This window comes from Mytilus edulis, chromosome 11, assembly GCF_963676685.1.
Source record: "Mytilus edulis chromosome 11, xbMytEdul2.2, whole genome shotgun sequence".
Taxonomy (NCBI): Eukaryota; Metazoa; Mollusca; class Bivalvia; order Mytilida; family Mytilidae; genus Mytilus; species Mytilus edulis.
In genome coordinates this window covers 25,550,765-25,560,339 of record NC_092354.1, presented here as the reverse complement: position 1 = coordinate 25,560,339, position 9,575 = coordinate 25,550,765, and the positions used below count along the sequence as shown (strand labels likewise).

The window sequence follows — 9,575 nt, the reverse complement described above, 5'->3', positions numbered from 1 at the left end:
TATTGTTATACTTCATAGTATCTATTTTTGAAACACGTTTAAATTGAATAGATCGTGGGATCTAAACTATGCAAATTAATATCAGATCGGAACATGACATGCTAAAACTGTATACCAAATCTTCAAGCATAAAATTTTTTTACCCCTGTCCAGCCCCTCTATACTGATAACGACAAATATATTTTCCATTACCTTTATGAAGTATTTAAATGCATCGATGTTAAAGAATTGATTTTTTTAAAGAATAGCTTTTTATAGTTTTCTTGCATAATATCTTTCATGTGTTTATTGAGAGGGGGTAGGAGGGGTCTTGATCCCGAAATCCCGGTCTTAAAAAATACGAGATCCCGAGATACCTGAATTCGAAAAAAGAATTCCCAGATCCCGAAAGGGACAATCCCGAAATCCCGAGCTTAAAAACACCCGATCCCGGAGTCCCGATAAAGGTCCTATCCCCCCTCTTTATTCATTTTATATTTTTCTTTTATGAAGTCAATATTTTGTATATCAGATATATTTAAATTATTTTCACGAGTTATATTTTTTTTACAAAAGTATACAAAGAATAGGTTCCTGTTTCATCCAACAGTTTAGTTGTGCAGTATGAATCATATAACGGATTAATTTTTTGTGCAAGATACTCTTGCCATATATTTTAGTGCTGGAACCTTTACATATAAATCTATTTGACATTGGCCTAACTCTGCCCTTGATGCAATGTTAACTGCTTTTTTACTTAAACCTAGAATTAATTTATAAGAAGGCCTGTACTAAGTCAGGAATATGACAGTTGTTATCCATTCGTTTGATGTGTTTGGACTTTTGATTTTGCCTTTTGATTTTTGATTTTCCTTTTTGAATTTTCCTCGGAGTTCGGTATTTTTGTGTTTTTACTTTTTTTTTATATTTACTAATTTTATGACACAGCTCACAAAGCAGATTCAGCATTAAATACAAAAAGAATATTTGTATAACTTAATAACAACCTGTAAGTTTTATATGTCATGTCAATAGAAAAATAAAAAGGGGGAGAATGCTCTTCAATTTTGTATTTGTTTGGCTTTATAACTATTTTGATATGAGCGTCACTGATGAGTTTTATGTAGACGAAACGCGCGTCTGGCGTACTAAATTATAATCCTGGTACCTTTTGGTAACTAATTGGCAGAGTTGGAAGAGGAAAACTTAATTTTGGACACCGAAAGGTTACGTGAAGAAACCAAGAGAATACAACTAGAACAAGAAAATTTGAAATTAGCTAAGAAGTTATTATCTTGAAAAAAAAAGTTTAATCCTGCTATGTGGACTTTAAGCAGCACGAACTCCACCAAACTCATGGTCCAAAGTCCGAACAAATAATGGAGTGGAATCACAAAATTAATTTAGACAACAGTATAACTAGTTTAATAGAAATACTGGTTAAAGATTATGTGCCAGACCAAATAAGTACTACAGAACTCTGAATTATCTGTATTCCAGTGAATACCGACAATACAATCAACATATTCTATGTCCTTGCATAACTTGTCAAGAAATTTGGTAAGCCAGTGTCTTACAAGATTTGTCAATACTGCCAATATCAGTGGGGAACACATTGTTGAACTTTCTTGAGGATTATTACTGGTAAAGATTGAAAATTGGGTTCAAAAAGCAAATGCTGAAGCAGAAGCAATAATTTTGGCTTTGAAATTTATTGCTTCTTTGGATAAATCCAAATTTATTGTATGTTCGGATTTACTTGGAACTTGCAAGCTGCAGTATGGGAAAACAGAAACTAAATTCAACATCAGACAATCACCGGTCGTGTTATTCAAAGGGATGAAACTGTCCAATAAAGAGACACCATAAGAACCGGACATACTTTTAGAATCACCTGTCAAATAATTATGGTTGAACCAAAATTAGGACTCCGAAAGGAGGAAATAGAGAGAAAGATAATGGATGCATTAGCTACGTACTATTGAACCTAATGGACATAATGAGAGGGATGAAAAACAGGTTTACACAAAATCAAGGGAATAAATCATGAATTATATTCTATTAAACTAAAACACCTTTGTGTTTAGATTTCAAAATTATTATGTACAATAAACGGCAAAAATATGTTTTATACAAATTCAAATTATTTTATTCAAGAAAACTCACAAAGTGAGATGAAAGATGAAAAATGGTGATATCCAAAGGATAATAAAATCTACTAAAAGTAAGTTTGAATCTAGATGGTTATAACAACTTCAAACCAGTGAGAAACTGAGAACATATAGAACTTTCAAAAGCATTTTCAAATTTGAAAATTATCTTGTTAATATTTGTAACGAAAATGATAAATATAACATGAGTAGATGTAGAACCAGCAATCATAGACTGCAAATTGAATTGGGTAGATATACAATACCAAAAACACCTGTTAATGACAGAACATGTAAGAACTGTTCCTCTTGTGAAGTAGAAGATGAAAAACACATTTTATTAGATTGCCAAAAATATTTTACTATTAGGCAAACCTATATAGACATTTGCTATAATAAGAATAGTTCAAAACTGAACTCAGATAACAAATTTATTTGGCTTATGAGTAATGAACATGCCAATGTATGTAGAAATATATCTAGATTTCTAAGTTTGAGTATATTTTATAAAACTGATAGCAAAGCAACAGAAAAATTATCATCTTAGTGTTCTGTCATATATATATATATATATATATATATTTATTTGTTGTATGGATATGGTAACTTAATAGAGTATTTACATAAGAACAGGGTTGTCTCCCTTGATATTTATCATACCATATAATATAATATTTCCTTTTTATGTGTGTATTAGATTTCTTTGTCAGCTATAACTCTTTCTCAATATTTATGTACATATGCATTTATATTGTTCATTTTATGCTCTTTGTGAGTTTTCTTGAATAAAATAATTTGAATTTGACAAATTTTGTGTTACGTCACACAGGTAATGGAAAATAAATTTGTCGTTTACTGTGTAGTAGGAGGGGGTCAAAGACAATTCAACAATGCCATAATATAGTCCTCCTGGGACATGTAGTGGTAGTACTTCGCTTAGGTTCGATCAGCAGGATACAGTTTACCTATATAGGTATTGTTTTAAAATGTTTTTCTAAATTAACTAAACAAGAATTTTCCCACTATATATTATATTGAGGTCAGAAAGTACTTTGAAATCAGTGTGGAAAGAAATGAAAACATCTACATATTTTAAGGATCTATGGAACACTGTAGAACCACTAAATTCTTTAAAATATAGAAAACCTCGATAAATCTGCATATTGGCCTATTAAAACTTAACATTAAAATATTCTTGGAGAAAATTTTCCATGACATTAAGCAGTCTTCAAACACAAATTTAACAAGATTTGAATTACCTTTATTTTTACCTGAAAAGTCATGTTTCCATGGCAACAACAGGGTGACACATTATGATTATGGAGTGAAATTTTTTTGTTGTTGAGAAAATAAGAACATAAAATGTATTGAGGTCACATTTGGTGGAATTCTTTATCATGTCATGGCCAGCTCATTTTTATATTTACAGAGAATTGATATTAAATACTATTATAGCATCTTCATTAAATATGTATTGGATCCCATCCTCATGCTTTTGGTCAATAACAGTAAAAATTCTATCCAAACCAATCTTCATTCCTTCTGGGATGGGTATCTTGTACATCGATGATGTAAACAAAACTTCCTTTGGACAAGAAATGAGGTATCTGTAAAAGAAAATAACAATGTTCGTGAACATATAGCAAACCTTACTTCATCAAAATACATTTAAAAAATTTAATATCTCAATATTTCAACCGTCAATTATGTTTTTTTATTTTATTTCAATAGCATGGAATAATATACTCAAAAACGATATAGGCAATATAAGGAGTACAATTTACTTTCAATTAGAAAATCTATGAAAAGAAAATCGCTTTAACTTAAAACAACGACCTTAACATATTTAACAAAATCAAGGGAGATATCTTTCAGACAGTTATTACTTAACTTCCAGCATTGAAAGAGACAGTTTAATATGAGGTTATTTCATATTATATTTGTTGATTGAATATTTTTTTTACAAAAACTAGATATAAATATGAAATGATGAATACCTATCATTGAACCCGTCCCAGTCATCTTTGTCCATCATGTCTGCTAAGATGAGCGGCTTTATCATACCACAGTGGTTAAAGTCGGTTCTGGGCAAGTGACTGTAACCTGAATTTTTAAAATTTCGATCCCATATTAAGCCTCCATTTAAATTCATAAACTGTTTCCTATCAATTGAGCTTCCTCCAGGTTTGTAAATGTAAAAGATTGGTGCAATACCTTTATCACCTCATAGATTCCAATAACCTATATACCAAAGAGAAGATATAAGATTATATAGTCATTTAATGAACTATTGGTCACTATTGAGACTACCTATGCATTGTTTGTTGTTTTTGCCAAATATCTACATGGAAATGTACAATTTCTTAGTTTAACGATCTTTACTCTTTCTCCTAGGCTTAAAGCATAAAATAATTAAAGTTGTAAAAATACCTGATAATTATTTCTCATCAGGACATTATGCATTTCTTCCATTGAGAACACATCAATCAAAATTTGTGGTGGTGTAGGCGTTGATGTCTTTGGTGCCCTTGTTGAAGTATCAGCTTTGTCTCTAGCAGCGGCAAATTTCTTTTGCTTTTTATCTTGAATTGATGTTACAGCATCTTTAATCCTTTTTAAAGCCGGTGATTTTCTTGTCTGAAATTTAAAAAAAATGTAATGTTGTATATCTGTTTTCATTTATTGGCTTAAATGTGTTACAATGTCTAAACTCAGAACAGAAAGTTGATTATGTTCTCTGACTAATGCAGCAAACATTTGTTCAGGACTTTGTCGAATTGCCTGTTGTTTTTCAGTGACGACTTGCCTGAAAGGTTTAATGCCTTCAATTGCAGAAAGAGCATTATCATCCTAGTCTGAGAGGATTATTTGTCAAAAGTTGAACATTCTGAACAGGAACAGTTTTTCCGGCAACTATCACAACACGAGTGTGATGTGTTGGATCGTGTAAATCAGGGGGAAAATGATGAATCAAATTATTCCTCCTACATGAATTTGAATTACAGTACCAAATCATGTGTTCATTAGCGCTATTTTTGGCTTTATCAATAGGATGGAAAAAAAGATGGATATAGATGTTATTTCATCCCTACCTGTTCGCACACTCTCTTGCATAAAACATTGAAGGCTACGCGAGGCACCCAATGAATTATGAGCCTCACATCTTATATATCTACTCCAATCCCAAAAGCTGTTGTGGCAATAATTACACGTGTCAAACTGTTTACCTTTCTAATATCTTCGATGACTATTTTCTCGGACAAGTTTTTCGAATATTTGCAAATTATTAAAACGATCTAGCTTTGAATCAGAAAAAAAACAGATATAAAATTACTGTTTAAAAATCTATAAACATCTTTTATTAAACATCTTCAATTCAAAAAAAACTTGGTTAATATCATTCGCAACACATTTTAAATTGCTAACACTTAATTACAAATCCCTATACTGTATTCGAGTGGTGGAAAAAAAGTAATAACACAAAAATACTTGATTTGGACTTGATGAAGAAAGTGGATCTGCCATTATGAGCAAAGCGATGTGTTACTTTCTTTAAAACGTGACTTCAAATTTTCTGATGACATAAAACATAAATTGGGTACGATTGGCAGACCACCAATTTTTCTCATCAATATTCTGTAAATCTGAGCGTATGATTTTAAGAAGACTTTGTGAGAAATCATCGTCAACTTTACGTTTAGCTCGTGTTAAGAGGATATGGCGTTTAATATGTTGTTCATCAGCTTCATGATTGTGGCTTTATGATAATAGATGCTTTCTCGTCTGTCCTTAATCTAGTTTTGAAGTCTTTTGTCTGTAAATATATTGTAAAATTGTGTGTATAATGAATTCTTTTTCTTCATTAATGTTTAGTTTATTGAATAAATGCACATTATACCCCCAATAGGGTTGAAGGCATATATAAATCAACACAATACATCATACAAAAATAACAACAAAAGAACAAAACATTATATACGTACAAGTATCTTACCTTTCATACCTGCATACAGATGATGAAATTTTATACATTGGCATATAACCAGAGACTATTTACACAGTAAAAAATCAGAGTGGTACTATACTTATATGTCATAACAATGTTCCTTCAAACATAATACTTCTTGCGGTAGCTCCCAATATTATGCTTCATCTGAGGAGGTCATACACAGTTTGAAATATGAGACGCCAGTATCACCGCATATACAACAAATATGCAAGTGAACATTCCATCCAACAAAAACTCATGCTTAAGTTGAGAGAAGTATCCAGGCACAAGTTGCAAAACTTTAGATTGAAAGTGAAGTGCATATTCCTGTTGGTGCAGGCAATAATAAATATTTTAATGTTTATACGAAAATCACTCAGTGGTCGCATCAGTGAACATATCATACGTGTATATAAAAAAGCATACACAATTTTTTAACATAGACTAATCACAAACAGTATAGAATATCTTGCCAATGAGAAAACAGTACACAAGATTGATTGATTGATTGCTTAACGTCCAGTGGCAAATATTTCATGCATATTCAGGACGAGAACAAGTTCACAATAAATACCATAGGTAGGTTGTTGTAATAGAGGCCATCTAGGATGATGGTCGGGGAAATTTGACTGCCACTGGAAAATGAGGGTATATTGGATAGGGACAGAAATTTTGCCTTGCAACAGGGCACCTACGGACCCCTCAAAGAGTTGTCGCAAGGGTTTTTAACGTGCAAAGAGCGTGGCACTCTCTTAACACGAGGCATCGGATTTAACGTCCCCCTTCTGACCGGACGTGACTGCGAACTTAATACATCCCGCACAGCCAAACGTACGCCCCACTTCGGCAAGCGTTTTACTGCCGGTTGGGAGAAGACCAAGTGACCATATTTCTATTCCCCAGTCCGTTTGGCTGTGCGGGATGTATCAAGTTCGCAGTCACATTTTACCCCTATGTTCTATTTTTAGCCATGGCAGCCATCTTGGTTGGTTGACCGGGTCATGCCACACATTTGTTAAACAAGATACCCCAAAGATGATTGTGGTTAAGTTTGCAATTACTCTTCAAATGCCTTGGCTTTGAGCTTTCCTGGTGAAATTTGTTTTTACTTTCCAAAATAAAACAAATGCTAATTACATGTATACGAAGAAGTTAAATGTATAGTACATTTTTGTCAATATATGACTTTTCTATTTTGAAAGTCCCTTCAACAATATGAAAGGTAAATAATCCAATACTACCATACATACTATGGCGTTTGTAATAACTTCAGGTTGAGAATATGAAAATCTTGAAAAGCTTTAAACAAACCTGAATTTATACAAAACCTAACCAATGTAAAACATGTAAAACTAATATCTTCTCTTTTTCTTTTCTTTTTTCTGATACTAGGTTTTTGACCAACCCACAAGAAGGGTTTTATGGAGTCGGGGGAGTCCAAAAACTATAGAGACTCCAGTTGTAGAAGAACCAGCGGTAAGCGAAAATTTAACTTTACTGAGTTAATTTTGTTTCCTTTTGGTATTTCCATGTTTAATAAACTGTCATGATTTAAAAGAAAAACAAAACACGCAAGAATGGGAGCTAAACGTACAAAAGACAATGATGTAGACAGCGAAACGTATATTCAATTGTTTTTTATTGACGAATTTTGAACTTATTCACGTCATGAATTATATCTAGCTTCAATGAACAGTTTGTTTTAAAAATGTTGATTCGAGCATTATTTATCATACATTTCTATACATGTATGTATATGTTAACATTCCATTTCAGACTATAGCCTGGGAGTCAAAAGCTCGCAAGAGATTATTTTCGCCGGGTCCGTCTTTTGGAACCATGGAATCGTTCCTGGATCTAGCTGTGGTAAGATAAATTTACTTTAGCATTCGTAAGCTTTTATGTACAAACTATTTTTAAATTGATTATTGATATACTAAATGTTGAGAATTGGATCCATTTGTACATTTTCAGGATAATTTATTGATATCGTTAGTTATGAGAATATTACAAATAAATAAAAATGAAATACACCCAGGAAGAACAATAACCTACTTGACTCAAAAACTAACTTTATAATCAAAAGAAGGCCTAAGGCGTATAAATTCATGATACAAAATCCCTACACGCACAACACAATATCCAAAGCAAAGGATCAGTGCTTGTATTGCTGTTCTTTATCTCAAAGTCACAGTTTAAAATAAAAAATCTTGCCCTAAACTTTGATGGAATTTTATGTTAAGACACAGTTTTTTGTTTTCTCTTTGTAGTCAATAGAAAGGCTTTATCCAGAAAAAGAGAGAATTGAGGCAGAGAATCGCAAGCTAAAACAGAAAGTGACCAAGTTAAAACAAAAACTGAACAATCGAATATGGAGGCTACCGATATTAGTCGTCTACGACCAAGAACTATTAAAAAGTAGTGTTGTCAAATTGTACAGTTTTGACTAAGCGGTTACTGGGACAACCTTTCGACCGATTAACCGGTTAACCGGTAGTTTAGTTCATGTTCAAAGGGCTTGAGTTTCTCATGGAATTACTCTTCAAATGCATTGTTTAATGATACTTTGAATTAAAGTGTGTCCGTAGATATTATAAGCCTTGGCTTTGAGCTTTCCTGATGAAATTTGTTTTTACTTTCCAAAATAAAACAAATGCTAATTACATGTATACGAAGAAGTTAAATGTATAGTACATTTTTGTCAATATATGACTTTTCTATTTTGAAAGTCCCTTCAACAATATGAAAGGTAAATAATCCAATACTACCATACATACTATGGCGTTTGTAATAACTTCAGGTTGAGAATATGAAAATCTTGAAAAGCTTTAAACAAACCTGAATTTATACAAAACCTAACCAATGTAAAACATGTAAAACTAATATCTTCTCTTTTTCTTTTTTTTTTCTGATACTAGGTTTTTGACCAACCCACTAGAAGGGTTTTATGGAGTCGGGGGAGTCCAAAAACTATAGACTCCAGTTGTAGAAGAACCAGCGGTAAGCGAAAATTTTACTTTACTGAGTTAATTTTTTTTCCTTTTGGTACTTCCATGTTTAATAAACTGTCATGATTTAAAAGAAAAACAAAACACGCAAGAATGGGAGCTAAACGTACAAAAGACAATGATGTAGACAGCGAAACGTATATTCAATTGTTTTTTATTGACGAATTTTGAACTTATTCACGTCATGAATTATATCTAGCTTCAATGAACAGGTTTGTTTTAAAAATGTTGATTCGAGCATTATTTATCATACATTTCTATACATGTATGTATATGTTAACATTCCATTTTAGACTATAGCCTGGGAGTCAAAAGCTCGCAAGAGATTATTTTCGCCGGGTCCATCTTTTGGAACCATGGAATCGTTCCTGGATCTAGCTGTGGTAAGATAAATTTACTTTAGCATTCGTAAGCTTTTATGTACAAACTATTTTTAAATTGATTATTGAT

The 9,575-nt window shown here is 32.2% G+C and overlaps 1 long non-coding RNA gene across 1 annotated transcript; it reads left to right on the top strand.

Moving 5' to 3' along the window:
• Nucleotides 1-7,254: 7,254 nt before the first annotated feature.
• Nucleotides 7,255-9,107, top strand: LOC139495413 (uncharacterized). The gene is made up of 3 exons (XR_011657331.1): nt 7,255-7,593; nt 7,894-7,983; nt 8,388-9,107. It is a non-coding gene; the product is annotated as an uncharacterized lncRNA (long non-coding RNA).
• Nucleotides 9,108-9,575: the final 468 nt, after the last annotated feature.